Source organism: Stegodyphus dumicola, chromosome 11 (assembly GCF_044657685.1).
Source record: "Stegodyphus dumicola isolate Sdum_Otavi_A_Nest chromosome 11, ASM4465768v1".
Classification (NCBI taxonomy): Eukaryota; Metazoa; Arthropoda; class Arachnida; order Araneae; family Eresidae; genus Stegodyphus; species Stegodyphus dumicola.
Genome location: NC_140778.1, coordinates 148,398,009 through 148,403,170, shown reverse-complemented (window position 1 = coordinate 148,403,170; position 5,162 = coordinate 148,398,009). Strand labels below are relative to the sequence as shown.

The following is a 5,162-nucleotide window of genomic DNA, read 5'->3' as shown; positions in this document are numbered from 1 at the left end:
TTCAACAAAATTATATTTTTAGATAGACTTTTATGGAATAAAAAATTCTGTAAGATAATATTCATTCACACAAGATTATTAACTTAGTATTTGCTCATTACTTTACAAGTATTCGATGAAGCCTTTTAGTGTAACATACAGGTTACATAAGGAACCATTTCATTTTAACGTAATATTCCATAATCATATATTTTATTTCAAAAAATATATTTTGAAAATATTGGCTATTGCAATGGATTTCGACTCTTTATTCCAATACACAGAATATAGAAACAAAAATAGGTTTATTTTTATTTGAAAACTATCCAAAAGGAAAATAAAATAAAAAAATAGGTAAAATTTATATTATTGTTATTTTTAATTATTCTTGTGAAGGTGCAGTCCTCTTCTTCTTAGGATTCAAAGCATGGCTCCTAAATAAAGAAAAAATCACATTCGTTAGAAGTACATAACATATTCTAAATTTGTCATGTGACATTTTAATTTAGAATCTCTTCATAATAATTGCATGCACTTGCACATATTCCAAATGATTTAAATCTTTTTTTAAATTAAATTACAAACAAGATTCCTTTTGGTCCTTTCATGAAATCATAAATTGCATGTATCATCCATTTTTGAAGCAAAAACAGTACAAATTTAAATAATTCATTTTGCAGAAAATAATTTGAGGTTTATTAGATATTTACTATATTTATTTGTAATATAAAATAAATCTGTAAAGTAGTTTTAATAATGATCAGATTTTTTTTAAGATTAATTTCTCTAGAAATTGAAATGTATTAAGGTAGCACTTCTCAATCTGTGGATCATTCAGCTTGCCCTCATGGTCCTCCGAAGTTTCCAAAGGAGAAAAAAAAAATTTAGTTGAAAAATATCAGAGTTTAAAAAGTTACATATGACAATCATCTATCACCTTTTCTCGTAAGATAGACATTTTATGAAATTTATTATTGGTTACCCTACTTACAGACTTCCCACTCAGTCTTAGCAGTAAAAGATGGATTTAAAGCACTATAACTGTGGTACTTACCACCATATATCCAAATATACTATCATATATCCACTAAGACTGTGGTCTTACCATCATATATCCAAATATAGAAGAGCCATGCAAGAATTACAAATCATCCTTCTCATTAATAATCTTGAAATATTAGAAATATAACTTTTCTTCAATGGACTTAATTATGAAATATAATGGATTTTAATTATATATTAAAATATAAGTGTATTAGTAGTAATATATGCTAAAAAATTGCTTTCGAAGGGAACAGCAGCAAGGTGATTCACAAATTATGATAATTCACATAATCTCTATTCGAAAAAAGTTTGAGAAACGCTGAAACAGGAGAATAATTAAATTATGGTTAATACTGGTAATTTCAGCCATATGCTTTAAGCTTGATGATCAACATTAAAAAATTCTCAGAAAGTGTTAGATCAAAAACTACTTTTCCACATAATATGAACTTATACGTAACAGCATTTAATACTTAGCTCACTGGCAAAATATACAAAATTTTGAAATGCAAGTATATAAGTATATATATATAAGGCCAATAATATAGTTATCAACAATTAATGCATGAACTTCAATACTTACACAATTAACAAACACATGAACAATGATGTTACATGCATTCATCCTCTGAATTAACTAGTCAGTTTGGGTATTTTCTATCTTAGATGTCGCAAAAATTGATCGTGGATTTAATATTTTAAATGTTCCTCTCATAGACATTTTAATACTTGTATTTTTTACATAGAGTGTCATCTTTAGTTTTACAGATATTCATTTGTTCACTTATTACGATTAAGTTTTACAGACAGAACAGATGATACCTGATTACATTAAGTGGTATTTAAGACAGAAACTTACTTACTGGTACTTAACACAGTTGCTAGAAAAATATTACATAGTGAAAGACAGGGTACAAAGTCAGAATCTGAAAACTTATTGACTTACACTAAGCTATTTAATGCTTGAAATATTTATGATTAGATAATATCTTTTACATCATCAATATCTAACAGTGATATGATATACTTTAAGTATACAGTAAAACCACTCTATAACTTTTCCATAATTTTGTACAATTTTGATATTTAATGGAGGTGGTTACTTCACAAAGCATGATTCTCAGTGATAATTAATATCAATGTTTGTATCACCAGAATACTTGACATAATTACTTAAAGAGGTATAGTTGCTAAGGAAGGTTTTTCTATACTTCAAACAATGGTTTACATATTTTAAAAAGTATATTTTTCTGACACTGTTATTTAAAAAGTGTATAACTCCTTCTACTCTTAAGCATAAAAATTTGAAATTTTTATGCTTAAGAGTCATTCATTTAGTTGTAACTTACAGGAAGATATCTTAAATGCCTAAAATGCTTTAATTTATGAAAAACAGCAGTTAGAGTATATTGAAGGGTGCTCCCTGTATTATCAAGGAAGCGCTAGTTTGTGCAATTCTCTGATGTTTTCTTAAGTGAAAATAGGTCGATGTGTACATGGATAAAGTCAAGAGAGTGCACGATGCCAAGTTTGTACAATTCACAGATTTTTTTAAGTGAAAATAGGTCGATGTGTACATGGATACCGAGTATGTGCAATCTGTCTTCGTGTAGCGGCGGTTTTTGGCACACAAATCGTCGCTACACAAGCCAAAATAACATAGTCAAAGAATTGCACAAACTCGGTATCCATGTACTGCCAAAAATCGCCAAATTTTGCCAAGGGGCACCCATAAATATGCTTTTACCAAAACAAGCTTTAAGGCATACTGTCAATTACATTTTAAATTCGAGTGATTTTTCAACACTAGTTCAAATACTCTAAGCATATGTTTGCATAAGTTACATAACTTTTGCATCAGCAAAATTTATAACTTAGCAAATATGAACTATGAAAAAAAATATTTGAGCTTACCTTGACCCTTGGATTTACTAAATCTATGACACTTTTAACGCCAAAGAAATTCGATGACCGAAAATACGCGATGATTTATTTAATCTGGTTTTAAAATGGGTCATTTTAAGTTTGGCTATATCAACAACATATTACTCAGTATTGTTGGATAGTGAATTTGTAATTCTTTTTCATTCTTGAAATATATACACGACGGAATTGGAATAAAAATTTTAGGTTTTTCAGATGAACTCATAGATTGAACTAATTTGTTGAATTTTATCAAGTAGTTCTTAAAAATACAACCAACGATTAATTAAAACCAACTGCAATTCAAATGGATACTCTTTGTCAAAAAGGAGCAGTAGAACTTTTAAACATTCAGCAATAAATAGTTTTCTGAATATATTTTTTAGCGTAACGGCAGTTTCAAACATAATAAAGAGAACAACATTCATTCTAATGAGGATAATTTTGAAAATAATTCACATTAAAATATATCTCAAAGAGATTTTTAAATGAAAAGATGACACAAAAGAATTATTCTCAAAAAATACATGTTATCTCAGATATAGAAGAAATTTGGCATTGAGCTGAGTATTGAAATTAATATATGCAACTGACGTATCATTACTAATATTTCCATGATTTGATATTGAATGCTATAACTATTAAATATTAGCAAATGCATTTTATAATGAACTTTGCACCAAAATTTATAGTAAATTTATATGCAAATTTACATTGTAAGTACTAGAATGAATGTTGTACCATTTTATTAATATTTTACTTTTCAACAAGCATAAAGGAAAAAATAGAATTTTTTTTCTTTAATGTTCCTAGTATGTTACATCATAGTTAAAAATATGTCAAAGTCACGGCATTTCGATTGCCTTTTGTAAATGTTGGTTATAATGCAACTTAATAGATGCTTTATAAGTTGGTAAAGACTGTCCTGGATTAAAACTATCTTTAACACAAAAAATAATATACATTGAATACTTTTACAAATATGTAATTGCTATCCGACTGTATAATCTTTTAAGGCGAACTTATCGCATGTATTAATGAAATGATATTCCATTTTTAATGTATGTTAAGTTATTTTGTCGAATTTTTTAAATATATTACATTTATTTTTTCTTTTTCGTTGAGATTAATAATAACATACATAGTGTAATAATGCTCTGAAAAATATTCTAAAGCAGCTCACGCTGGGATTAATGATAACATGTATGGAATAATAATGTTACATCTGTCAACAAAATGAAAAATATGAATATTCTAACGCGATATGTTTTAAAAGATACATAAATATTTAACATGAGAAATTATTAGACTATAGATAGAACATTAATATTAAGCTTATTTGTTTTTAAACTAACATATTAACAAATTTGTTTCTGTTTATAAATATGAGCAGTTTAACTGCAGACACCTGCAGATGTAACGAATAAAAGTTGTTATTTTACTAAATGGAACACAAGCTCTGTGATTTGAACTCTAACAATAATTCAACACAGGTTTATTTAGGAGCATTAGAATTATAAGCGAAACATTAAAAGAATTTAATTATAGATAGTGTAAAGAACATAACAAATACATTACATAAAATTAGTAAAATACACGTCAAACACTATTTCGAACTTACCTCGACCATAGCAAAAATAATGGCTAACATGGCGACTATCGTTGAACTCTCCCGCTAAGACGCTGTTTTTCCACCTTCTTCCTGATTGGTTCTTCTCTCTCAGCCGTTTTAAGCCACGTGATCACACGCTACGGACAAAATCCAAGCAAAACTTCTTGAAAAACTGTAGAGTTTACAGTTTCGTTTGGTTCTGTGTTCGTTACAGGTATTTCCTTCGTAATTGTTCGCATTTCTGTAACTATACAAGACTTTTGTCTGTAAACTTCGAGGTTTTTTTTTACAGTGTACTGTAGCTATCGTCGTCAAGCTTTCTACGATTTTTTTCTTGGTTCTGGAAAAGATGGATTTTTCCCGAAAAATTAGCTAAAATCAGGAATATTAATTAAAAACTCGGGAAAAAAAATAATTTTCGCTCTCATTTTTCCGAATGGCAACAGTCTCGCAAACCGCAGATGAAAATCTGGTTTATTTCGAAAGTTGTTGCCACTGCTCGCTTTCAAATCGTAAAGTTCGTTAATAAAAAATGTCCAAGTTGTACCAATGAAATAAAAATAGCGTTGCCAAACATTAAATGCATTATTCCCGATTCCAAAAA

At 28.2% G+C, this 5,162-nt stretch overlaps 1 long non-coding RNA gene across 1 annotated transcript; it reads right to left on the bottom strand.

Annotated features, from left to right (window-relative positions):
• Window positions 1-267: 267 nt before the first annotated feature.
• Window positions 268-4,704, bottom strand: LOC146994418 (uncharacterized). Its single transcript, XR_015043873.1, has 2 exons — window positions 4,568-4,704; window positions 268-413 (listed from the first exon to the last, which is right to left on the bottom strand). It is a non-coding gene; the product is annotated as an uncharacterized LOC146994418 (long non-coding RNA).
• Between the last annotated feature and the right edge of the window lie 458 nt (window positions 4,705-5,162).